Source organism: Mustela putorius, unplaced genomic scaffold (genome assembly GCF_011764305.1).
Source record: "Mustela putorius furo isolate JIRA1106 unplaced genomic scaffold, ASM1176430v1.1 tig00003834_pilon_pilon_pilon, whole genome shotgun sequence".
Classification (NCBI taxonomy): domain Eukaryota; kingdom Metazoa; phylum Chordata; class Mammalia; order Carnivora; family Mustelidae; genus Mustela; species Mustela putorius.
In genome coordinates, this window is record NW_025421987.1 from 71,434,351 (window position 1) to 71,461,901 (window position 27,551).

A 27,551-nucleotide genomic window follows, 5' to 3' on the forward strand; every position below is an offset into this window, starting at 1 on the left:
ATTAGAATTCCATTTTGTTTTATTCATAGAAGTTTTGAGGGAATCTCTTTACATAACTTTTCACAGGTTTACTGGTTCCCTCAGGTATTACATTCTGTATAACTAACTTAACCTACTGATGCCATAATTTTATCAGTTCAAGTGGAGTAAAAATCCTTTCTCTTTACTTTTCTCCACTTATATATAATTGTTCAAATATTGTTTCTGTGTTCTCCTAGAACCACATTAGACAATATTATAATTTTTGCTTCAGCCATTTCGTGTTATTTAGAAGATTCAAGAGGGGAGGGAAAGTTTATTGGATTTTTTTCTTACTTTTGCTCTCTTTCTCCCTGATATTTTATAATTGGTTTCTTTTTAATCATTTCTATTTAGAAAATTTCCTTTAGATGTTTATTTAGAGTAATAAATTCCCTTAATTTTTCTCTATCTGAGAATGTCTCAGTCTCCTCTTCATTTCTAAAGAGTAATTTTGCTGCATATAAGATTCTGGGTTGTTTTCTTTCATTAGATGAAAAATGTTTTCACTTTCTCCTAGCCGTCCTGATCTCGGATGAAATATCTATTACTTTACATTTTTCTTAACAAATAAAGTGTTATTTCTCTCTCACTGCATTAAAGATTTTTCTTTTACCTTTACTTTTCAGAAGTTTGACTAGAATGTGTCTTGGTGTGAACTTCTTTGAGTTTAATTTGATTGGGCTCTACTTAGTTCCTTTGATCTATAGATTTATATCTTTTGCCAGATTTGGGAAATTTTCAGCTTTATCTCTTTGAACACATGTTCAGCCCCACCTTATTTCTTTTAGCCTCTAAGATATTAACACTGTCACAATATTTTACACTTGTTATATTTCTGTAGGTCTGTAAGGCTCCATTCTTTTTGTTTCTTTCTTTTCTCTTTAAAAAAATTTTTTTTTCTAGTCTATTGTTTGTTGTTCAGTTGGGTAATTTCTATTGCTCTATCTTCCAATTCACTGATTCTTTTCTCTGTCTTCTTCATTCTAATATTTAGCCTATCTATTGAGATTTTCTTTCTCTCTCTCTCTTTTTTAAAGATTTTACTTATTTATTTGACAGAGAGAGAGAGAGATCACAAGTAGGCAGAGAGGCAGGCAGAGTGAGTGGGAAGCAGACTCTGCCAAGCAGAGAGCCCAATATGGGGCTCAATCCTAGGACCCTGAGATCATGACCTAAGCCGAAGGCAGAGGCTTAACCCACTGAGCCACCCAGGTGCCCCTCTTCTTCTTCTTTTTTTTTTAAGATTTTATTTGTTTATTTGAGAGAGATAGCATGAGTTGAGGGTAGGAGCAGAAGGAGGCAGAGAAGCAGACTCCTTGCTAAGCAGGCAGCCTTACACAGGGTTTGATCCCAGGACCCCAAGATCATGACCTGAGCTGAAGGCAGACGCTTAACCCACTGAGCCACCCAGGTGCCCCTCTATTGAGGTTTTCAGTTGTTGTCTTCTTCAGTTCTCAAATTTCTATTAGGTTATCCTTCAAATTTTCAATTTCTTTGCTGAGACTCTATTATTTCATTTGTTTCAAGCATGTATGTAATTGTTCATTAAAATAATTTTAGTTGGCTTGTTTAAAATCTTAGATAATTCTAACATCTCTAAAATCTTGGTGTTGGCATTTCTTGATTCATTTTTTCAATCTTTTTGAGATCTTCCTAGTTCTTGGTATAATGAGTAATTTTCTACTGAAGCTTGGAAATCTTGCATATTATGTTACTAGACTCTGGATCTTATATAAACCTTATATTTAGATGCTTTCCTTTGACACTACTCTGGAAGGGGAAAGAGGGTGGAGGAAAACCACTGTGAGTAGAAGTCCAAGTGTACCACCACCTGACTTCTAATGACTCACAAGTAGGAAGTGTATGCCTCCTTACTTCTGTGCAGGATCCAATTCTAGCTCTCTACTGGTACCACTTGGCCAGGAGGTGTAGGTGTGCCTTTTTACTCTTCTCACACGGCTTTCATAGACATCATGATAGGGTGGCCTCATTATCAGATTGTGGCGGAAATCTTGACTCTCTGATTTGCCTCCTCTGATGTCACCCCAGTGAGAAGGGGAAAAGAAATACCCAATTACAGCCTGTTGAGGGGGAAAGTCTAGGATCTCCCTTCAGTCAGTGGTGTTATAGGTGCAGATTTTTTTTTTCTGTGGTGTCTGGCTATAGTAGGACAATCATTTTCTGAAAGTTTTCTGTCTTGTTAAACTGTCATTTTCCTAATCCTTTGACTAGAGAATCTCTTTCCAAAATTCGAATTATTCTCTATCCTCTATCCTGCTATCCTCTGCTTAATATTGCTCAACTGGTCACCAGACTTCTTTACATAAATTGCTTAGTCCTTTTTTTTCTGTCTGCTCTTCATTTTGGATAATTTATACTGCCAAGTTTTTAGTTCAATAATTTTCTAATTATGTAATCTGCTGATAATACCAGTTAGTGAACTTTCTATTTCAGATTTTATATCCCTCTGCTCTAGAAGATCCCTTTGGTAGTTTTTTTTTAATGCCTTCTATTGTTCTTCTCATTAAATGCATATTTTTCTTTAAATCATGAGGCATATTAAATTTATTTATAGTGCTATTTTAATGTCCTTATCTGCTGATACCATCCTCTCTATTATTTCTGTTTTTATTAAATGAATTTTCTCCTGAATATGGGTTATATTTGATTATACTTTCACATGTTTATTAACCTTTTATGGGATTTTGGACATTATTCATTTTACATTGTTGAATGCTAGCTTTTGTTCTCCTTTAAAAAGGAGAAGCCAAACTAAGTTACTCGCAGATCAGTTTGATCTGTCAAATGCTGTTTTGAATGTTAGGGTAAATCTAGAATAAACTTTACTCTGGGGTTAAATTGGTTCTACTATTGAGTCATGGTCCTTTGGGGATCTTTACTGAAGCTACAATATGTTAAACAATATCTCCCCACTCTGGCTGCTAAGAACTGATTCCTGGCCCTCTGTATGCTTTGGAAATTGTTTGGCTTACAACTTCCTTAATTCTTCTTTGTTCTTGCTTGGCCTCATGGAGATTTACCCTGTCTAGATATGCAATAATATTTAGTCAAAGATTCAAGAGGATCAGGGTACAGATTTCTGGAGTGTTTTGTATTTTTGTTTTTGTTTTTTCTCTCTATATAACACTCTCTTCCCCACCTCTGTCTGCCCCTTCTAGCACTCCACAAATTCTCATTTCCTTGATAATCATGAGCTCTGATTTGTCTCTTTAATTTAGCAGGATCATTGAGCTCTCTTTTGGTTTCTATTTCTGTGCTGTAACCCAGAAATGGTCTCCAGCAAAACCCAAAACAATAATTTAGCTTACTTTTTTTCCTCTTCTCTCAGGGTTCCCATTCTTGTGCTGTTTATTGTCCAATATCTACAGTTGTTTCATGTATTTTTACTCTAGTTTTTTAGTTGTTTATGGTAGAAGGTAAACCCAATCATGGTTACTCTTTCATGATCATGAGCCGAATTTGAATAGGTCCCGTTTAAGTGCTACTATAAAAGGGTACTCTACACAAAAAACATCATAAATTTGACTGGAAATATTACTTGTGTCCCACGTGCTACTTTTAAATGTCCTTCTGTGTCCTGCAGTTGAGAATAAAAATTGTAAGTTTTACCAAATTCTACATTATAGAAGTTTTGCTTTATAGTTCTTCCATGCTTAATTCAAGTGGCTTAAGACTACAGTTACAGTCAGTCCCTGAAACAAAAGGGACCTCTGATAGCAGTAAGGCTTACTATAGGGAGTTTATATCTAGTCAATTTCTGGAGGAGTAAACCTTATTTGGAGACCTGGGCATCAAGAAGGCACTAGGGTAATAGATGATTAAAGTACATTTAGAAAAGACATTCCCAGAGACAGTGGCTAATGAGAAGAGCATATCGAAGATCACTGCAATCTACTTTGTAATTTTGTATCTGGTGGGAATGACCCCTCATTTTCCAGAGTTCTCAGAAGTTATCTATTCCATTGCCCTGAGAGTTGGTAGTGGGCAATATAAATTAAATAAATTAAATTTCTGTTATTAATGTAGCTACATAGTATCTTAACTTGTGACAAAACATACAGATGCAATAAAGAAAACAAAGCCAAAAATGTCTATCAAATTTTATTTTGTGTGAAGTTGGAGGACACGCTAATTCTGCAGTGTGTTTTACTCAAATATGAGAGTTTCTTAGAAAGCTCATACTGGTAAGAAGTAACATAAGGAGAAAGGGAACATGGAAGTGTAAAAAAAGAAGGAAGGTAAAGATTTGTAAATTAATGAAGTAGATGATAGAGAAACAAAGAAAATTAATAAAACCAAAAGTTGTTTTTAAAAAAAGGTCAACACAGTTGACAAACTTTTGGCTAGATTGGCAAAGGAAAAAAGAGAGAAGACTCAAACGACTAAGATTGAAAGTAAAAGAGTAAACATCACTGCTGACCCTAGGAAAATTTTTTTTAAAAAGAGAAATGAGAAGGTAATACTAGACACAACTGAATCACAACAAATTACATAGTTTAGATGAAATGAACAAATTCCTAGAATGACAATTACTGCTGGAATTAGATTCTGAAAAAAGTAAAAAATCCAGTTAGATTTATCATAAAGGGATAAAATTAATAATTTTGAAGCTCCCCAAAAAGAAAATCTTAGGCCCAGATAGTTTCAATGCTGAATTATACCAAATATTTTAGAATTATTCCATATTTTTTTTACAAACTCTTCAAAAATATAAAAGAGAAGAGAACACTTCCCAATTCATTCCCTGAAATCAGAATTACCCTGATATCAATACCAGACAAACATATCACATAAAAGAAAACCACAGACAAACATGTTTTATGAATGTAGATGTAAAAATCCTAAACAAAATATTAGGAAACCAAATCCAACAACATATAGAAGGATTATATACCATGATCCAGTAAGATTTATCTCAGGAAAACAAGGTTAGCTCAACATCTGAAAATCAATTAATACTATATACCATATCAATAGAATTAAGTACAAAAACTACATGATTATCTCAATAGATGCAGGGGAAAAAAAAAAAAAAACACTTGACAAAATCCAGCATCTTTTTATGATAAAAGAACTCAACAAACTAGAAATAGAAAACTACATCCTTAAGCTGATCAAGAGAACCTTGAAAAACACACAGCTGGGGCACCTGAGTGGTTCAGTGGGTTAAAGCCTCTGCCTTCGGCTCAGGTCATGATCCCAGGGTCCTGGGATCGAGCCCCCAAATCTCAAGCTCTCTGCTCAGCAGGGAGCCTGCTTCCTCCTCTCTCTCTGCCTGCCTCTCTGCCTACTTGTGATCTGTCTGTCAAATAAATAAAAATAAAATCTTTAAAAAAACACACACACACACACACACACACACACACACACACACAGCTAACATTACACTTAATAGTGAATCCTGAAGGCTTTCCCCCTAAGATCAGGAAGAAGCTAAGGATGTCTGTTCATGCCACTTCTATTCAGCATTATACTGTAGGTTCTACAGAAGGTTCATTTCAGCCTGGAAAATCTGACATGTATTCCATCTCCATGACGGCTATGGCTAAGACTCTCCCATGTTGCTTCAGCCTGACTTTTCCTCACACTGTGGTTGTTTATCCAAAAGCAAAAGTAACCCAGAGGAGGTTTTTGCCTTTTAGGATGCCCAAAGGAGTAGAGAGGGTTGAGAGAGAAGGAGAAAATGAAAAAGGGTATGATATATAGAGTGCAAGCTGACTCTGTTGAACTTGGGGTATCAGAGGGCAGAAGCCATGCTTTTGAGAAGAGTGAATTAAAGTAATTCTTCTTTTGGCCCTGATCCATGTTTATATTTGTTTAGATTTTGGAGTTGAAATCACAAAATGGGAAATTTTTTGTGGAATCAGTTCCATCTGAAAGTGAGAAAAGACTTTCCAGAGTCCTTACCATCTTTATATGAGAAACCCCATGGTCCCAGTTCCCTCCTTACCTTCTCCACCTTTCCTTCCACTTGGTGTATCTTTCTGAAGTTAATGAATTATATAAACTTTCACTGTTTAATTGCTTTCAGAGATGGATCCCTGCACAGGTGGGAATGGATGTGCCCACATCTGTCAGAATGAGAATGGTGTGACCAGGTGTGTCTGTTGCCCAGGGTACCAGTTGTCTAACGACAAAAAGGCCTGTGGAGGTAGGAGGTTGAAACTGATGGCTTAATTGTGTAATTGTTTGATATTTTGTGGTAATTCAGTTTTGAATAGTCAGAACAGCTAGGAGAAAGATGTTTTCATTTATGCTTTAAAAGGAACATTTATATTTTTCTTGATTGTTCTGAAAGGTATTTTTATGAAACTATGAAAACTCGGTGAAATTTTTAGTTACCAAAAAAAATGGTCTGGTATAATTTCAGAATTAATGCCTTTTGTTTTCTGTTTCTCATTATGAAGTGCATTCCAGAATTAATATTCAAAATCTTCCATAACTACACAGGGTTTTTTTTTTTTATTATAGCCTACAGAAGGTGGGGGATAACCTTTGAAATGCAAGTATGTGCAAATGAGTGTTCTCAGAAGTTAGAAATAATTAAAACCAAAAAGAAAGAAACTATAAATACAAGGTTACATATTTCTTTTTCCTAGAAATTGCAAAACAGACATATTTCAATTCAAAGATGAAAGTGACAAATTACTCCATAACCAGAGCTAATAACTGAAATCATTCCTGTGGGACAGTCTTTGTTTTATTAACTTCGGAGAAATCACAGAATCCTTCATTTTTATCATGACATTTTCATGAAATGAGAAAGAGTTTATTTGGATTAATTATGAAAATACCAAAATATTTTCTGACTTATGGGATGGATAAACACTTTGAGAAACTGAAAAAGAATCAGATACAAAAATTACTGTTTAGGGGCACCTGGGTGGCTCAGTTGATAAGCGTCTGCCTTTGGCCTAGGTCATGATCCAGGGTCCTGGAATGGAGCCCCACATCAGGCTCCCTGCTCTGTAGGAATCCTGCTTCTCCCACTCCCCCTGCTGTGTTCCCTCTCTCACTCTCTCTCTCTCTGTCAAATAAATAAATAAAATCTTAAAAAAAAAAAATTACTGTTTAGTTGTTTCTTTTTTTTTTTTAAACCAAAACTAAGATACAATTTTCTGTTGATTGTGTTCATATACCTTTCTGACAGAGAACATTTCTGCTTTGGTCCTCTGTTCACATAGCTTTTGCTTAACTTTTCTGGCACAGAATAGGATCTTACCAAATGTTTGTGGAGAATTGACAAATATATACATATATATAGAGATATGTGTGGAGATAACACACAGAATAGTACAGGAGGAAGTATGAGTCAGGAAAAATGATGTTCAGACCTAGCGACATGAAGGGAGGGAGCACAGACTACTTGAGTTATAGAAAGAAGTTGCACTGAGGGGCGCCTGGGTGGCTCAGTGGGTTAAGCCACTGCCTTCGGCTCAGGTCATGATCCCAGAGTCCTGGGATAGAGCCCCGCATTGGGCTCTCTGCTCAGCAGGGAGCCTGCTTCTCCCTCTCTCTCTGCCTGCTTCTCTACCTACTTGTGATCTGTCTATCAAGTTAATTTAAAAAAAAAAAAAAAATCTTAGAAAGAAGTTGCACTGAATGGAACTGGCTCTCAGTGTCAGGAGAAAGAGAGGGCATTCTTTTTTAAATGGCACTGCCCCATGGCATTCAGGTAGAGCATACGCCATGGATTGCTACATATGAAGACCCCAATTCTCCCTTGTCCACATGTCCTGTTTACCTTAAATCAGGGAGATACTATTTTTGGTTAAGAATGTGTTATATATGACTGGGGCACCTGAGGGGCTCAACTGATTCAGTGTCTAACTCTTAGTTTCAGCTCAGATGATCTCATGCGACATGAGATGGAGCTCCACGTGGGGCTCTGTGCTCACGGAGAATCTACTTAAAGAATCTCTCCCTTTACCCCCCCCCCTCCATTTATGTGTGTATGTGTCTTTTCTCTCAAATAAATAAATATTTAAGAGGAAAGGAGAATGTGATGTATATTTCCAAAGGCAAATTACAATGACTTCTACCTGTAGTATTAGGGGAAAGATAGAGTATATTTTTTAGTTATTTCCTTTTCTTTCTCCCAATTAATAAATATTAGTAGGTTCTCAGAAGCGTTTGAGAGCATTAGACCAACATTTAAATCAATATCATTAGCAGTTAGTTTACTTGCAAATATGGTTCTTATGTGGTATTTTACTGTTATGCTTGATGTCTAGGGTTGAAAGAAAGAGAATACTTCAGATAATTTTTGTAGTTTACAGATAAATCTTAATTTGAGTTCTGAAGACATAGCTGCTGTATATCTTTTTTCTACAGATATGAATAAGCATGCTGAAGGGCTGGCTCCCTGCAGCCATCGCTGTGGGAACACAATGGGTTCTTTCATTTGTGCCTTCCACCCTGGCTCTGAGCTGGAAGCTGAGGGAAAGCAGAGTTCCAGTAAGTGGCAGCAAAAGAAGCCCACAAAATGTGTAGCATTTTATAACTATTAAACAAGAATAATAATAAAAAAAAAAATGAACCACATTGAATAAGTTATCAAAGCAGAAGCTCCTGAAAATGTTTTCCATGGGGGTGGGTAAGAGTGGGATCTTAGAGAGTCAATTATCATATGGTCTCATTTACTTGTGGAGCATAAGAAATAACACGGAGGATATTGGGAGATGGTGTTAGGAGAGGGGAGTTCGGGGAAATCAGAGAGATTTCCATGAGAGACTGTGGACTCTGAGAAACAAACTGAGGGTTTTGGAGGGGAGGGGTATGGGGGCTATGGGTGAGTGGTGGTGGATAGTAAGGAGGGCAAGTATCGCATGGAGCACTGGGTGTGGTGCATAAACAATGAATCTTGGAACACTGAAAAAATAAAATAAAATTAAAAAAAAAAAAAAGAATAAACAGATCCAGTAAGCTTGTGGGGGGCGGGGGGGAGAGTGGGATCTTAGAAGTCTCACACCACATTTCCCCATTCCTCATTGAGGAAACAAGGGCCCAGAATTGATAGAAAACATTCGGCATAATAAACCACAATGTAGATAGCAAGGACTGTCTCAGGTCTTGTGACTTGGGGCTCTTCTGGACCCACAGCTATCCTTTGTGAAGAGTCTGCCTACCTTCATCATCTCTGTTATGCAATATTTATTGAACACTAATAGCTCCAATGTAAAACTCAAGGAGTCTTGAAGTCCCACACCTGACACATTGGATACTCTAATGCATACATTTCCCGTCAGCCCTTCTCCCTTTCTTGTTTCTGTTCATTTCCAGCGCGCCTCTTCTCACTGCATTCTTAAGCTCGTTCTCACTGCATTCTCTTTCACTGGCTCATCCCTCTACCCTTCTCCTTCTTTTTTCTCAAAACAAAATGATCCTTGTCATCTAACCTTAGTCTTTCCTCACCTAGCCTCAGTTATGCAATTTAATATATCTCTTATAAAATATATCTCTTATAAATTTAATATATCTCATAAAAATATAAAATTTATATTTTATAAATATATTAAATATATAATAATATAAATATACTAAATATATAATAATATATATAAATATATTAAAATTTTACCATGCTGAATTATTAGCTGCTATTAATAACTATGGCAGCTATTTTGTTTTCATGTCTTTTCCATTGGTCCACTGCTTAAACTTTAGATAAATAATACACTCCACACTTCACGAAGTTTAAAACTGTCTGATACAAATTCCCTCCAATTCTATGTTCTCAACTTAAGTATTTCCCAAATGCTTCTTCTTCCCTCTGTTTTCAAATGACAGAATTTTTTTTTTCTTATTTCTTTGGCTGATTTCTCCACTTCTGCTTCTCATGTAATCATGGTATGTCAACAATACATTTTATTTCATCTTTAGACCCTACCTTTCTCTTAGTGACTTCTTACCTTCTTTCTCTACTTCATGTTTATACCTTAGAGGCTAATTGTTGTGTTCAAACACAACCATGTTAACTAGTTTTACTTTAAATTCAGGACCATAAATTTGAAATGATTATGCAGCATGACTGGACCAATCTATACTATCAGAATAGGTCTATTTATATTCTCAACAAAATGAATGCTTACACCTTCTCTTTCTTTTCGAAATTTTTACACCTCCTCCCTTTTGCCTTTATTCTCACCTTGTTTCATACATCATCAAGGAAGAGGACTCAAATACCAGTCAAGTTAACGATTGACTGAAAATACCCCCATAGAATCTCATGAAAAAGATTTCACCACTGTTAATATAAAGGACATGGTCCTAGGACTACCAAAGGCCATCTTCTCTACTATACTTCAGATTCCATTCTCTCTTGTTGTCTCAATATCTTTGCTATTGATTGCAGTTATTTAAAGGATCATTCTCATCAGCATGTCAACTTGGTCCAGTATCTCCTATCTTTAAGGTACCCTCCTATGAGCCTACTCCCTACTGCAGTTTCAATCTGATCCCCTTCACATCAAAATTTTTCATCAATTACCTATTGTTCCCTCCTCTTCTTGCAATCTCTCATTGTCCCTGACTAATCAGATCTCCATCTCTACCCAACCATAATCACAGGTAACTTCCCTCTTGCCAGACAGCTTATCAACGTCTCTGGTTTTTATCTTAGGTAACCTGTCAGCAGCATTCAACATACGGGATTAACCCCTGTTTTTCTTGAAACACTTTCCTTCTCATTCATGTTTTCACATTTTCCTGGTTTTCCTCTCTATCCCTGCCCCTTCTCTCAATGTCCAACTTATATTTCATTTCTCTTGTTCATTTAACTACATGTGAATATATCAAAATATGTACTCAACATCTCCACTTGCTTGACTGATAGACATTACAAACTTGGCAGGCCCCAAACAGAATTGCTGGTTTCCAGTTTCAGTTCCAAAGATGCTCTTCCCACTTCACACCTTAGGGAACTATAAATTCAATGTCAAAGACAAAAACTCAATGACACAAAATTAGTAAGTGCCAGCTCTGAGACTTGAACTGGGGTCTTTAGGCTCCAAACACACTGTCCTTTCAACTTTCTCATGTATTTGTCTATGTTGTATATCTACTTATCACTTTAATCAAGGATGAAGAATAATGATAGTGATAGAATAAATAATTGTGTGTTCTTCTTTAAGATTTCTCTCATGAAGAGACATTCTTAAGGTCACTAAATTCTCCATTCTCTTCCATTGCACAAAATACTATGTTTCTTTAATGCTTGGATTGTTAATGTAACTTTGAGGCCTGATGGTTTATTTCTATTGCTTAAAGACAAGGCAGTTTTGCTATGCTGATATTTGTCTTTTAAAGAGCAAACTAAATAAGACAGGGGAGAAGAATTAACTACTAATTAGGATACAACTTCTGAGTGAATCTTTTCTCCCAGTGCCCTGAGGAGTCCTTTCAAGCAGAAATGTGGATGGATTTTTCTTTCTTATTAATATTTTGACTTTTCAATGCAGCCAGGGGTTTAGGAGATGAGTATACCTTACAAGTGTATAAAATAAAATCTCTTGCAATCTGACTGTGCATTTTCCATTATCATGAAAGAGGGGGCCATTATTGCTAATGATTTATGAGGTACAGGCTTTCTGCAGAATTTACTTGGGAAAGCAATTTGCCCCAGAGTTGAATACATTTGGTAGAAGTATATTTTTACATTTATGTCCCTTATGTGACTATTTGGCTAAGTTCTTTATGTAGCTCTCACCAGACCTCAATATTTACTAACTGACATAGAAAACTTTCTTGGTGAAAACTGGTGTTTTGAGTTGCTTCAAAACCTGTAGGTGGAGTAAGTGTTTTCAGAACATGGTGATGTTTACGAATGAATTATGTGTCCTTCAGATAAAAGTACATTCTAGGAAAAGATTGTCCTACCTTTTCCCTAGGAAAACAATATTTTGGACTTATATAATTTCTCCTCAGAGGCTCTCAAACCCTGTATAACATTAACATTAAATCTCCGTGGAGTGCTATAAATGAACTGTTACCATTTTGTGATTAGAAATGGGAAGATTACAGATCCAGCATGGTTAAGCCCTACCCCCAAATTATCAAGCAGTGTATAGTTGAACTTAAATTCGATACATATTTAACGTATATTTAATATGTTGAGTAGTAACGATTACTACTGCGAGAAATTAAAAGGATCATTTTTTAAAGTTTTTTTAAAGTATATATATATATATTTAAAGTAAGTTGGTTGAAGAATTATTTACACCTGTATCAAGAACACAAAATCTCAGCTTACTTCTAATGGGCAATTATAGATGTAAGTATGCACTTTTTAGTCCCATGCATTTTTTAATAAGCTTACAACCGTGTAATTTATATTTAAATTAAATTACCACCAGCAGTCCTAGAACTATATTGTCTGCAGGAAATAACAAGAATATGACCCCAAATTTAAAATGTCTCCCTAAAGAGTATATGTTAACGTATTGTAAAAATATCAGTTCTCTCCATTATTTCAATCTTTCCTTTAGGTTTCTAATTTTCCTCTGTGCTAAAGTAACTGTTTCTAAACCCAAAGGGGTTCTTATTTTCAATAATAACTTGATTAGCATAATCCTTCTTTTGTTTATTCAATCACTTAAAACCCATTTTAGAACATCTGTTATGAGTTCAGTAATGCAAGATGATGATGGCACAGGAGGAGGAGCACAATGACAGGGATGGGCCCTGCATGCTCTGGGAGCACATAAGACAGCTGCCTACTGTAGAGTAGAGGTTGGGGATCAGGGAGGGTCTGTGCTATTACTGTACAGGAACTATGGCAGATATCTAGGCAGTTTGAATGGTAGTAAAGGAATGCCACAGTCACAAGGGCCCTCACCCTGTTCTTTCCTGTCTCTCTTCTTCAGGTGTTAAGAATGTAAGGAAAGAACCAATGTAGACACTCTCATTAAGAAGAGGTTTGTCCAAGCAACACAAATGAAGAACAATAGTGGTCAATGGTGAAAATAGCAGAGTACCCAAATTCCATATTTTTAAAAGATTTTATTTATTTATTTGAGAAGAGAGAGCAGGGGGAAGAGCAGAGGAAAAGGGACAAGCAGACTCTGTACTGAGAGTGCAGAGCCTGATGCCGGCACAGGATCTCACAACCTGAGATCATGACCTGAGCTGAAATCAAGAGTTGGATGCTCAACCAACTGGACCACCAAGGCAACCCACCAATTCCGTATTTTAACATTGATTCGAAGCATTCTTTATTTCTTATTTCCTCATAAGAATATGATGGATTATAGTGCCTGTGTGCCCAGGACAGTTGGTATCCATATGATGAGACCTAAGTCCCCCCAAATGCTTCCAATTAGTAGCATGTACTGGGATCAGCAAATTGTTTTTCAAAGTAATCGTATGTTTATATAGTAAGCGATGCTCATGAGCATCAAAGCTGATTAGCACATCAGCATGATACTAGTTACATATGATCAGCTCATTCATTGCTTTTGTGTTCCTGCTTTTGTTCTAAAGCTATTTTTAACAGTATTTTCATGTACTTATAGCCTCTAAAAAGGACAGATAATAACATACCATTAGCTGGAGAACAGATGTGTCAATTGGCATACAACCTATTTGCGTTCTGATCATTGATTCAATATGCATATTTTTTAATATCCTAGAAATACTATAAATTCCCGAGGTAACTGTCTTTCAACAAGAGTGTAATAACCACTGGTGGACTCATTACTTTTTTGTATCACTTCATCAATTTAACATTATTTACAGGTTTATTAGTATTTCAGTGTGGTATAGTCATTTACAATGACTAATAGTTTTTAGACTTTTATTTTTATATGTGTAGAGTGTTGATAAATTTCCAATGAAGTTTGTCATCCTCTTAACAGAGAATGTACCCATTATTGACAGATATTCAGGTTTCTCTGTTGTTATGCTAATAACTCTCTTTTGTTTGTTTTGGAAAGGGTTTGTATTGGAAATTGTCAATAGCTGTGAAAAGAACAATCATGGTTGTTCCCATCATTGTGAACGTGTAGTTGGGCAAGGGGGTGGGGGGATTTTTCCTGCAACCGTGGATACCAGCTTAATTCAGATGGGAAAGCAGGCATAGATAATGTATGATAAATGTCATCTTCAGAATTTGCCCAGGATTCATTTAGCCCTTTCCTCTCTAATACATACTTACAGCTGTAATATGAAAATTGCAAGAAGTAAATGGAATGGTATCTCTGGCTACTGGACAAATGCAAAAGAAAGATTACTTGACAGAAGACATCATTACCTTTAGACAGTTACTTTGAAGTTAAAGGAGATTTGAAACACGCTAACAAAATATATGGATTTAATAGTTTATGTCATGAAAATATTGCAAGGCCTACCAAACCATGTAATGTAATTTGTAATTCAAACAACACACATACCCTACTCTACCTCAAGCAGAAACTAAACAATCTGCATTGATTTTTAACTTGGTGATGATTTGGGTGCATGTTCAACTTTGATATGGCAAGTAGCTACATTCCAAAAGAAAACTTTAAAAGATATTATTCTTTGGAAATCCAAATTCAAACCCATTCTTAGTGTATAACTTTTCCAACATATTATTAGAACTTTTATCATATGGGAAACTAAGAATAAACTCCACCCTAACATTGTTCCATATGAAATGTTTAATCTAGAGCTTCTGAGAAAAAAGAATATCTGCTAAAAATAGGGATAGATTGTATTACCATGTGTTTTGGTTCAGAGAGGATCTATAAGCCCTTAAAGTGATTTGCCATTATTCAGGAATTCTGATACCATATTAGCTTGTTTTCTTTTTTGATACTTTAAGTCACCATTCTTAAAAATCTTAATATGATTATTTAAAAATCTTTGACCATTTCATACTACTCAATATGATTAGAGACAAATTGAAGTATCATAAAAGAAGAGGTGAATTTCTGAGGTCTAAGTATTTGAAATCTTTTTTTTTTTTTTTTTTTTGCACTATAATGTGACAGAGTGAACTTAAAGTGATCTTGAAGTATTCTGGCTTCATAAATTATTTAACCAAAACAATGTCGTTATATGTATTTCTTTTTTTTTTTTTTAAGATTTTATTTATTTATTTGATAGAGACACAGTGAGAGAGGGAACACAGGCAGGGGAAATGGGGGAGAGAGAAGCAGGCTTCCAGCTGAGCCCAATGTGGGGCTCGATCCCAGGACCTTGGGATCATGACCTGAGCTGAAAGCAGAGGCTTTAACTCACTGAGCTATCCAGGCGCCCCGTTTATATGTATTTTTTTTTTTTTTTTAATTTTTTTAAATTTATTTAACAGACGGAGATCACAAGTAGGCGGAGAGGCAGGCAGAGAAAGGGGGAAGTAGGCTCCCCGCTCAGCAGAGAGCCCGAGGTGGGGTTCCATCCCAGGACCCCGGGACCATGACCCGAGCTGAAGGCAGAGGCTTAACCCACTAAGCCACCCAGGCGCCCCCGTTATATGTATTTCTTGATCCAACATTGTTTTCTGCATTTTTCCCAGTCTATGGTGGTTAACTTAAGGAAACCAGTTGCTTCGCTTGCCAATTTTTATGTAATGAAAAATAGGTTTATATTTTTCTATCATGCTAATGTTTTTATCTCTGAAAAATATAAAGGGCTTTCTTCTTTCCTCCCTCCTTCCCTCCCTTTGTTCCTTCTTACCTATCTTCCTATTTTGACTATTAAATAAGAGAAACTGGAATTTTGCTAAACCTCTGCAACTTACAACCTGGTCTTTCCTTATTCTTTGAAAAGTACAATTCAGTAAAGCTTTTATTTATAGCTAAAAAAAAAAAAAAAAAAAAAAAAATCTGCCAGGGTCAAAATGTGAAGTAGTGCATATTTACGATATTTCAGCAGTCAACATGATGTTATGTTGTTTATGGCTCAAGTTTATTTCACTTCTAACAATAAATAATACACATTCCTTAAGTCCAAATATTCATTAGAGTAAAGGCAATGATTTGTTCAGAGTATACATATACATACTTTGTTTATTTGCCTGAGAACAGATTAAAGCCATGGATGCTTTGTAAAAACATTCATGCATAAAGGAAATTAAATAATTTTTAGCTTATTTCAAGATTAACTTTTTAAAATATATTTGAATATACAAATAAATGTGAAAACCAGTCATCCAATCTGAAAATTTCAGCCTTACCCAAATGCAAATTTTATTATTGCCAATTTTATTGGCAATTATTAGAAAATATTTGTTTAAGATGTATTTATTTATTTATTTTAGAAAGACCATATAAGCAGGGGGAGGGGCAGAGGGAGAGGGAGACAATCTCAAGCAGACTCCCCCACCCCCACCCCTGGGGCCCCCAGTGCAGTGCCTGATCCCATAACCCTGAGAACATGACCTGAGTCAAAATCAAGAGTTGGCCATTTAACTCACTGAGCCACCCAGGCACCCCTAGGAAATACTTTTTTTAAAATTTCTAACCTTTGGAGCTTTATTCAGCAGTTATATATGAAGAACAAATACAGAAACTCAAGTTCTTTTACGGTTTACTTTTGATGCTTTTCTGAAATTAGAGCTAAAATGTCAAATTGTTTTGCTTGGTTACAATTGATGTTCTGTTTTTTATTAGGGCTCAAATTTTATGTACAGGTGAATTTCTCTGTTACATTGCAATATCTGGCATATTGACCTGTGTAGGAAAGAATAGACATGAGGAAAATCAAAAGGGAAAAATAAGCAAGCAAAATCTCACCAAATAAGATTTTTTAAAAAATCAAGAAATTTGGAAAACAGGTGATGCAAAAGTTGAGGAGAGAAGGCATTTTAAGAAAGGCTTATGGTGTAGAAAGGATGGGGTTTCAGGTGAGTTCCAGACTGAGAGTGTTATAGATTAGACAAGTTAGAAATAACCCCACACAAATGATAATAGAAGAAGAATTTTAAATGGATCATAAAATGATAGTCAGACTGAGGAACTAATTTTCCAGTTATATGATGTGGTTTTGCTCCTTGCTAGTTGAGAACAGGGAATCCTGAGACCGGGATGTTTAAAGGCTCTAGTGTAGTGGTACCCGAGAAGACTTTTAAAAAATCTTGAAATTAAAAAAAAAAAAAAAAAAAAGCAAAAATCCGTAAAGGACAATGTTTTAGATGAAATGAAACTGAGTTTTTAAAAAGAGTTTTGGTTCCCTATATCCATGCTCCTTAATCAAAGGACAAAGGAAGGTTTAATATTTTTAAAAAGGCAAAAATATCATCTAGAATTTTGTGAGCAGCACTACTATGACATTTGGCAGGAGGAAGAGTGTTTTATGTCCAAATGACCCTCATTTAGATATTTTATGGTGACCCTTCACCTTGGCTGATTGATTGCATTTTTCTCTCTCTCTTTTTTCTTATCTGCATTTCTTACACTGGTACCCTTTCCAAGGTTAATTGAGACACTGAACTTTTATATCTGCGGCTGTTCATGTAGTTACAGAACAGTGAAATTTAGTAAAGTCAGGGCTGCAGGCTACTCAATTTTATAGCTCAACAAACAGAGGGAGTCAAACTGAACCAAGGATAGCCAAAAATCCTGACCAGACAACCCCAAGTGTCTACCTAAGGAAAAAGGGGGCAAAGAGTCTGTCCCTACTCCTTAGCCAATTATGTTAGAAATGATCACCACAAAATTATTTTGTAGCTGTAAGCTTTCAATTTGACACCTTCTAATGCATGTTTAATTTCCTCCAGACAATTATGTCTTAGGAAACAACATTCAGGATTGTAGAATTCTAGAGTAGTGGTGTCAAAGGAGACTTAAAGACCATCACTTAGAAAAGTGTTTATCTGATAGGACATGCCGGGGTAATGGTGTGACTGGTGATGATAAAACCCCCAAGATTCCACTCATCCATCGAGTCAAAGCAACATCAAAGAGTTGAAGCAAATGCCCTGAAATATTCCATCATTTAAAATATGATATTTACAGTTATTTTCTGCCCTCTGTCTGAATTGTAGTTACCCCTTCTCTTGCCAATATCATGGATTCCTTTTGCTTGGGAATGCTCTTTCTTCTGAAGTTCTAGAAGAGCTAACACGTTACGAAGGCTAAGACTACCTCCTCTTTGCAGCTATGAAATGCTCACTAAATGGAATTTTTTTGCTCTTCTAAAGTTGTTTTTGTTGTTGTTATTCTGCAGGTTCTCTGTTGATTCAGTCAGTTTGCTTTTTAAACTGGGAAAATAGCAGATACCTCTCTTCCTGGGCTTATAAATGCATTTGGAGATTATTTACATATTTTAAGCATGCAAGAACCAGAAATCTAAATTTGGGCCTCAGTCTTTTTGTGTTATAGTTTCTTTGATGTTTGTACTGCATAACCTGAGAAACAGAAAATGATTAGGAGAACAGTTGTAACTTGAAAGTGTGGCTTATGGGCACTTCTCTTGGTTGGTTCAACTCCTAACTCTTAAATAATAGAAATGTCCTTGTTCTCTGCATACCCTGATGAATGTGAGAGTGGAGAAGCCTGCTGTACCCAACTCTGCATCAGCTATTTAGGATGCTATAAATGTCAATGTCAGGAGCGCTTTATCAGTTCTGATGGTGGCAGATATGATGGTAAATTCCTGAGATCTAACATGAAATCATTATGTGACGGGCCAATCCATGCAGGAAGAATATCTGAGGCCAAGGGTTAGGGGAAGAAAGGGAAGATTCTGACACTATGTGGTTCTACCATTTACTATTGTGTGAACTTGGGTGACCTAACTGGTCTGAGCCTCAGGTCCCCATCAGTAAAGTGAAGACAATAATAGGATTAGTGGGTAAATCAAGTAAAGTAATAAATGTAAAGTGCCTAGTATGGTGATTGACATAAAAAAATCACTCCACTAAAAGTAGTTATTATTATCATAATATTCATTGGCCCATAATCCCTTTTACCTAATTTAATACATATAGACAAGTGAGAGATTTGGGCAAGCCATAGCACACTGACATAGGAATCACTCACGGCAAACTTCACTGGAATTAAAGTTGGTTCCTGAAAGTCATTTTAATTAAGGAGTCATAGTAAAAGGATTGCCAATTCATGAGCCACAGTCCAAATTCATACTGGAATCCTTTACATATCTGATATTAATCTAGATAATGTAAGTTTTAAGATGAATCATTTTATAATCTTCTAACTTATTTGTTAAAATTGGTTCACTTACTTTTCAGACGATTTCTTAATCATATATATGTGTGATTTAGATGTATGTATATGATATATGATGATATGTATGTATGTGTGATATATGATGTATGTTATGTATGATATATGATAATATATGATATATATGATATATAAATATCATGGGAAATTCAGTGAGTAGTATCAAGTCTCCTTTTTTATACTATTAAGAATGGTTCAGGGGCGCCTGGGTGGCTCAGTGGGTTAAGCTGCTGCCTTCCGCTCAGGTCATGATCTCAGGGTCCTGGGATCGAGTCCCGCATCCGGCTCTCTGCTCAGCAGGGAGCCTGCTTCCTCTCTCTCTCTCTCTCTCTCTGCCTGCCTCTCAGTGTACTTGTAATTTCTCTCTGTCAAATAAATAAATAAAATCTTAAAAAAAAAAAAAAGAATGGTTCAGGGGTGCCTGGGTGGCTCAATGGGTTAAAGCCTCTGCCTTCAGCTCGGGTCATGGTCCCAGGGTTCTGGGATCGAGACTCGCATCGGGCTCTCTGTTCGGCGGGGAGCCTGCTTCCTCCTCTCTCTCTCTCTCTCTGCCTGCCTCTCTTCCTACTTGTGATCTCTGTCTGTCAAATAAATAAATAAAATATTTTTTAAAAAATGGTTCATGTAAGTCATTGCTCTAATTTATTTCTTAAAGTTTATCTTAAATACAGAACCTTTTAATTTCATTTATGATCATTATTACCATTATTTTGAACCAAGTTTTTTTTTTAATTTTTTATTTTTTATAAACATATATTTTTATCCCCAGGGGTACAGGTCTGTGAATCACCAGGTTTACACACTTCACAGCACTCACCAAAGCACATACCCTCCCCAATTGAACCAAGTTTTCTAAAATAAAAGTAAAGGTTAGAGAATTGATATCCATTTCAATAACAATAAAATTATGTATGAAGGTTTTAATGCCTCAGAGAGAATAGTATTTCTTTGCTTAAAGAAACAAATTACTGCGTTCTGTTGAGAATGATAGATATGTTTCTTCATATAGATAGCCAAGCTCCCCAGCCTTGCAATGCGGATAACAGCAAAGAATACAAAACTATATATTCTAAACACAGTAGAGTATATTACCATTTACCACATTCCATCCAATTAACGGGGCCAAAAAAAAAAATTGAATTTCACGTACCATCTGCTTTTAAATACAGTGAGCCAAGAGATGATTGTATGGCGTGAATGTACATACTTGGGTACACATATCCAAATGGAAAAGGTATCCAAAATCTGAAGCAAAACTTAGAAACTCAGCTTGGTAAATGATATTTTAGTATCATTAACACATTGACCAAAGTCTGGGTTCAGATGTGGACACACATCATCAGTAAGTCAAATGAGATCAAGGACTGGGGTTTTTCCATCTTAAAATTCTCTACAAGCCTTGTACAGCATTACACATGAAATAAATGCTTCACCATAGATACTGAATAATTCAAGAGTGATGAACATTCTATAAAGTGATACACTCAGACCATTGACTTTCTCTTAAGTTGTAAATTCTTCATCAAAATCTTGCAATCAAGGTTTCAGGAAGAACTTGTCTATGTAGATGAACTATATTAAACTTGGAAATGAGTGGAAGAAAAATAATTGGCAGGGTATAATTGAGGAAGAATTTGGGAACAATGTCTTCTATATGGCAAAACCATGTTATTGACTAACAAAGGTGACAAGGGGAATACAAGTATGTCCGTGAGTTTATAATGTCTATTTTATCTCTCAACACCTAAAAACTGGCATTGTTTAAATTTTCCTAGATGTGGCTGAGTGTCTACATGTCAGCATAGTCTGTGACCAGCTGTGTATGAACTCAGTGGGGACATAGGATTATCACTACGGAGAAAGCTGCAGAATTGGAAGTGATGGAAAAACTTACATGTGTAAGTCGCTGTGAAGAATTGTGTTATTCTAAACTACTTCAACTCTCATCTTGTTCTTGAACAATGGAGACCACATACCCTTAACTCAACCTGACCTCCCCTTTCTGTCTGCACAGACTGAGCTCTTCTTTTTCCCTTTGTTCAATCTTCTGTGGTTTCAACTTGGTGCTTGCTGCTTCTCACCTGCATGTACAAGTCTTCGAAAATGCCTTCTCAAAGAGTTGTACCTTCCAGTCACTGCCAATGGCTGTCTGGTTCAAACTCTCTAATTTCTCTCATCAACCCCTACTCCATTTTTCCTTCTTTTAACCAGGATGGTGAATTCAGGCATTTTTCTGTGTGCCCTTAGCCTTAGATGATGGTGAGCTGGAAGAAGAAGAAGAAGAATTAGAATTTGTAAGGTTTCCAGTCCTTCTATTCAAGAGCCCACCTCAATGGCTTCATGATGTCTCCACCTCTCTGCCTCCCACCCATGAAGATAAAGAAGATGAGGAGGGTGAGGAAACATGTATTTGAGGAGAACTGACTGCTTTGAGCAAAACTGGTGAGTTAAAGATTTTATTTCATTATACTCACCTCTTTATTTTTAGGTTATTCTCATAAATTCTCTTATAGGCAATTTCACTATCAATATTTAATATCATTGGATGCTTTAACATGATAACAAAAAAAGTGGAGCCAAAGTTACTTCTTCACTGCTTCCTTTCAAATTCACCATCTTATACTTGTCTTCCTTTTGCACAATAAAGGGGGCTGTTAAAAGGTATATAGTGAAATAGAGCTGGACACTATCTTTAAATTAGCATAACAGGGAAAAGATTGGATTGGGACCTTGTAGTTCTTCTTCTAACTATTAAAACTCCACTAGAAGTCACTAGTATGTAGTTGAAATTTACCTCGAATAGCCTTAAAATCTAGATTCTTTCTACATATTAAAATGCCAAGAAGCAATTGTTCATTATGCTGAAGTGGACCAAGAAAAATATCTTTAAAAATGGGAGCAGTTTCTCTTATACATCCACGCAACAGAACTGAAGCATCAAATCACTTCTGATCAAAATAAATTAGCATACCCTCTCTCAAAAGTAACAGTTTGCAGCCGTCTGCTGCCTCTTTTTTCTTTTCTTTGTAAAACAGAACTGCTCTTTTTGTTCTCCCTCTATTTGTGGTATTTTAACACTATCAAAGCTGGACGATTGCTCTAGAAAGAGCTGGTTAAAATGGCAGACATTTTTATGCTATGGTCAGTCCATAATAATAATTATAATTATCAAGAATAATATCAACAAATGTGTCTGCATAAAAATGGAAATGCTATGTTGTTTCTTAATTAAAAATCCTGATTCTTTAGCTACTCAAAGTCACAAGAGAATCAGAGTAGAGACCTTGCTAAATGTGACAGGCTTTCCATTAGGAAGTCTGAAAGACCCACCTAGAAATAGGAGCAAAACTTGAAATGGAAAGTTCCTTAAAACAATTGAAATCAAATCTCTCCATTCAAATTAAAGTAATTTCCCTGAAGAGTAGAAAGGAAAATCACATTATAGTACATTTATACAATAGAAAACTACACAGACATTAAGAAATAAACTAGCATGCACACAATGTGTGTAAGTTTCACAAAATTTCTACTGAATGAAAGAAGTTTGATACCAAAGATGGCTTTATATAAAGTTCATTTATATGAAGTTCAAAAATAAGAAAAAAATAATCTGTAGTGATAGAAATCAAGATAGTGCTCAGTTTGTGAGGCTAATGATTAAGAAATCATCAGCTCACCCTTGAGTTTTTGTAATGTTGGTAATGATCTGTATCTTGACTTGGGTGCCATTTACAAGGGGTTATTTACATCGTGGAGAAAAAAGTATGGAGTGTACACTTGAGTTTTATGCACTTGTTTGCATGCATATTAAATTTCAATAAAAAAGGTTTACTTGAAGAAAAAATAACTTGGCATTTAAAAAAACCCTGCAAGAGGGATACCGGGGTGGCTCAGTCGGTTAAGTGTCTGACTTTGGCTCAGGTCATAATCTTGGAGTCCCAGGATTGAGCCCCATGTTGGGCTCCCTGCTTAGCTAGGAGTCTGCTTCTCCCTCTCTCTCTGCTCCTCCCCAGCACTCATGCTCTCTCCCTTTCTCCCTCTCTCCCTCTCAAATAAATAAGTAAAACATTTTATACACACACACACACACACACACACACTCATATATATATGCATATATGTGCATATATATATATATGTATATGGTGCAAGCCTGGAAGGAAAAGTACCAAAGTGCTGGAAACATTAATTACTTTTGTGTTCAGGAATCAATGGTAATTTCTTTTTACCGTTTTACTCTTTTAAACCTTCTTAATATTGTTTAGGATCTGTATTCTAAGCTCTTTTTTAAAAGATATCATTGCTATTGCTTTGCTGTTGTTTTTTTCTGAGACTGTTTAGGAAATACGCCCAAGGATCTTTTTCTTTCCTTTTTTTGTTTTTTTGGGGGGATTTTTTTGAAAAAATGAAGGGTTTCATTTGCATTTTCATTGATGGAGACAGTATGGGCCAACTAAGATGGTATCATAGTTCTGTCGGTGGAAATCACACCTTCAGACACAATTGCAGTATGAGCGGTGAGGACCTTATGAATGGGGGCAGATGCCAGAAAGGAAGGAGTGAGTGCTCTTGCCCAGATGGCTGGGGAGATCATCTTTGTGATAAGAGTAAGTCATACTCTGGAGAATTGGTAAAAGGGTAATGAGATCTTTACTCCTGGTAAATTACTGTGATGCATTCTCCTTTATACGTGTTCTCCCTAAAATGTTTTAACGAGGTAAGCAATTGATAGGGTGAGAAACCAATTTATGTGTTGTGCATAAAGAATGCTTATGAAACGCAAAGGTTTTAAACATGTGATTAAAAGGGGAGATTTTGTATTACCTGGGAAACTTGATGTGCTGCCTCTTGTTTATCCCTGGAACATAGAAGTTAATAACGTATCCTAATATGCTAGGCCTATAAAAATCCCTCCATTTAAATAAATCATTAGGCCCCGGCAAGCTATTCCCAATGAAGAAAAAAAGGGTTTATGTTACAAAGTGCAATTAATGGAACTGCTTGACTGCTGCTTTTTGTCTAGTGTTTTTGTTTTCTTTTCCTTTTCTTTACAAAATGTGTTAATATAAGCCAATGACACTTTTAAGCTTTTTATGTCTCTCATGAGAAAATATCAAAGATTTGAAAAATGATACCTTGAACTAACCATTCCCTTTACATTTTAAATGGAGGTACACTTGCTGGAAAGAAAACTGCCAAGTACTGAAATCAAAATATATCTTTCTCTTTTTAAATTTACCTTATACATTTTTTTAAATAAAAGTGTTTTCTTAGTTTTTGTGATTAGCTTGAAAGAAGATATGAGCAGATTTTCTTTTGAACCTCTTGCATATGGGACGAAAGATGACAAATATTGTTTCTGAGATAGAGCCGAAACTTGAGTCAGAACACAGTGAAGTAGTTTATCAAAATTACTAGCTAGGGTGTTGAGGATCTTCCATAAGCCTCTATCTGATTGTGTTTCAGTGCTACTCAAAAAACTTCAAGGGTGACGCATTTCCTGATATATAAGCACACACTTCTAGCACTGGCAACCATCTATAATCAGACCCTCATAAACTTTTTTTCTTTTTATCCTAATCACAGCTTTCTGCTCAGCTTATCATTTCCAGCAAACTAAACTGCTCACTGCTTAATGCTTTGCACTTTCCTGCTTTTTGCTGAACTGCCATGTTTGTCTATTGCTGCTTGTTGCATGAAGCTTTGTTTGATGGCTCCAGTCTTGCCATACTACTTACGTTTTTGGTGGGTTTCATGCCACTGTCTCTCTCTCTACATTGAATTAGAGTTAACTATCTCCTGTTCTATCTCCCTTACTAGACTGAGAGCTCCTTGACCAGGGCCTATTCATGTTTCCCTGAAGTGAAGGCACCCAGTGCATGAATAGACAAATGAATTAGACTTAGTGTTGAGACGCCCAGCTATTTTGACCTGCAACTTGACATACTCAACTATATATATGACTGGGATCAAATAAATGTGGTTGTATGACTCTCTGGAACTAAATACTTCCCTTATGTCAGTTTCATTGGTAAATATGCATTTTCCAAACCCTTGATTTCTAACATGGCAGCATGGGAAATGAAACAAAAATCTCTCTCAAATATATCAGAAAAAAACATCTTTGATACAAAATTAACATAGAAATATTGAAAATCAATTTGTTGAAATGAACATAAGAGGACCTCTTCCTTAGCTTTGGAAAATCTTGCTGTAAGAATTCAAAAAACTTACTACATATAAATTAACAGTATAGATTTCCACCGATGTTGCCAGTTTCTTTCTTTCCTAGCCCTTTGTTTTTCTTTTTCCTTTCCTTCTCCTTTGCATGGTATCTTCAGGTTTAACAGAAAAGAAAAAAGTCAATAAGAAACCAAGTTTCTCTATTAGTATCTGGAATGGTGTGGGTGGTTAGATAGAGAAGGAGATATAAGTGCAGTTTTATAATAATCAGCCAATTATGATAAAATGCCAATTAAAATGGTTACTAAAATCATCTCAACAGCTGTATTTATTCAAGTTAAACTGAAAGTCACATTTTTCTTAATTTATTTTTAGAATTTTTTTTATTTTTTAAAGATTTTATTTATTTATTTGACAGAGAGAGGCAGCGAGAGAGAGACACAAGTAGGGTAACCAGGAGAGGGAGAGGCAGTCTCCCTGCCAAGCAGGGAGTCCGACATGGGGCTCGATTTTGTGACTCTGGGACCATGACCTCAGCTGGAGGCAAATGCTTAACGACTGAGACGTCCAGATGTCCCCCGCTCCCGCAGTTTATTTTTAAATGTAATACTAAACACTTCTAAAGAACCAACAAACCAAAACCAAAACAAAAACAAAAACAAAAACTGTTGTTTGACTGACTTCATCGATCTTTGATAATGCAAAATACCTTGGGACATTTAACACAGACTTAGCTGCATTCATTCCTAGTTAAAAATATATGGCATTTTTTTTTTCCTACATTTTCTTCCCATTTTTCAAAATAGAAGGTGCCATTTGTTTCTCATTAGGGTTTGCAATAGTTACACAACAAAGATGTTTAAGTAGCTATGACAATGTGAGCATTTGAGTTTAAGGAACAATGTAAATTTTTCATGTGAATTTTGTGTAAGGGTCTATTTAGCCAGAGCAATTCCATCCGGTTAAACAGTGATTTTGTTGTTTATGCAGTAAAACTTAAACTGACCCTGCCCCCCACCCAGGGGAACCTTCTTAAAACCAAGTCCAGGAAACCAGTAAAATATGGCCGACCAGTCCCAGATAACAGAGCCCAAATACAAGGGTGGGTCAGGTCAGGTAGAGATAACAGCCCAAATACAAGGGTGAGTCAGGTCAGGTAGAGGTAACAGACCCCAGATGCAGGGATGAGTCGGGCTAGGTGGAGACACCCCAATTAGTGGGGCACGCATACTCTCTCCTTAGCTACCAAGGAGTGTGGGCCCAGCCTTATGGATGCCTTTTGGGTGCCAGTTCTGACCCAGGTGATCAGCTAGTTCTAATAGCTACTATGAGGTGAATTGTAATTCAACTGGCCGCCTGTGTGTGACCTAGCATGACTGTGCAGTTTTCTCTGTGTGCATCATTGGCCACCTGCGTGTGGCCAGGCTCAACCACATGGCCTTTGCTCTATAAAAGTTAGTCTATAAGGCAGGGAGGGATCACTCTCTTTGTAAGAGGTGGCCCTGAACAGTTGGTTTGATTCTTGATGCTTGGCGTGAAATAAAGCTTTGCTTGACCTTCGTTCTATATCAGTCTCACTCATTTGATTACCGACCCAACACTTGTTATTGGTTTTTCAGTGACCATCATTTTAACTAGCTGCATCAGTAACCTTCCCCACCCGCCACTGCCCTCGCCACCCACAGGAATGATTATGCCATCCAAGATAGAAGCATGCTGGTGACTCTTTCTGGGTCTGCAGACCACAGAGATTTTAATTACCTGGTCTCCATTCTAATAGAAAGACAAATTTTTCTTTCTCCATTTGTACATGAGTATATTACACTGCTTGTTCTCTTTCTCTATGTTCTTCTTAGCCTTTTCCCCAGAGACCCACAGGAATGCATGTGGTAACATCTGTGATTGTCAGAATGAAGGCACCTGTGATTCTCTGGGCAGTGCCAGTCCCCCAACCCCCAGGAGTTAGTTCCTGGGAAAATAATAGGAAGTGACTGCTGCTGGTCATGTGACATAACTCATTACATTCTTCAAGTTCTTAATAGGAAATTAAACGAAAATTACATCTAGGGGTGACTGGGTGGCTCAGTCAGTGAAGGTTGACTCCATTCTGGCTCAGGTCATGATCTCATGGGTTATGGGGTCAAGCCCCTTGTTGGGCTCCCC

At 36.4% G+C, this 27,551-nt stretch overlaps 1 non-coding gene across 3 annotated transcripts in view; it reads left to right on the top strand.

Annotated features, from left to right (window-relative positions):
• LOC101683078 overlaps positions 1–27,551 on the top strand; it is a 360,384-nt gene that overhangs the window by 254,969 nt on the left and 77,864 nt on the right. For all 3 annotated transcript variants that reach the window (XR_006609139.1, XR_006609138.1, XR_006609140.1), the window contains 4 exons: positions 6,074–6,193; positions 8,377–8,499; positions 20,981–21,103; positions 21,453–21,647. This is a non-coding gene — a transcript (uncharacterized LOC101683078). The remainder of the gene's footprint in view (positions 1–6,073; positions 6,194–8,376; positions 8,500–20,980; positions 21,104–21,452; positions 21,648–27,551) is intronic.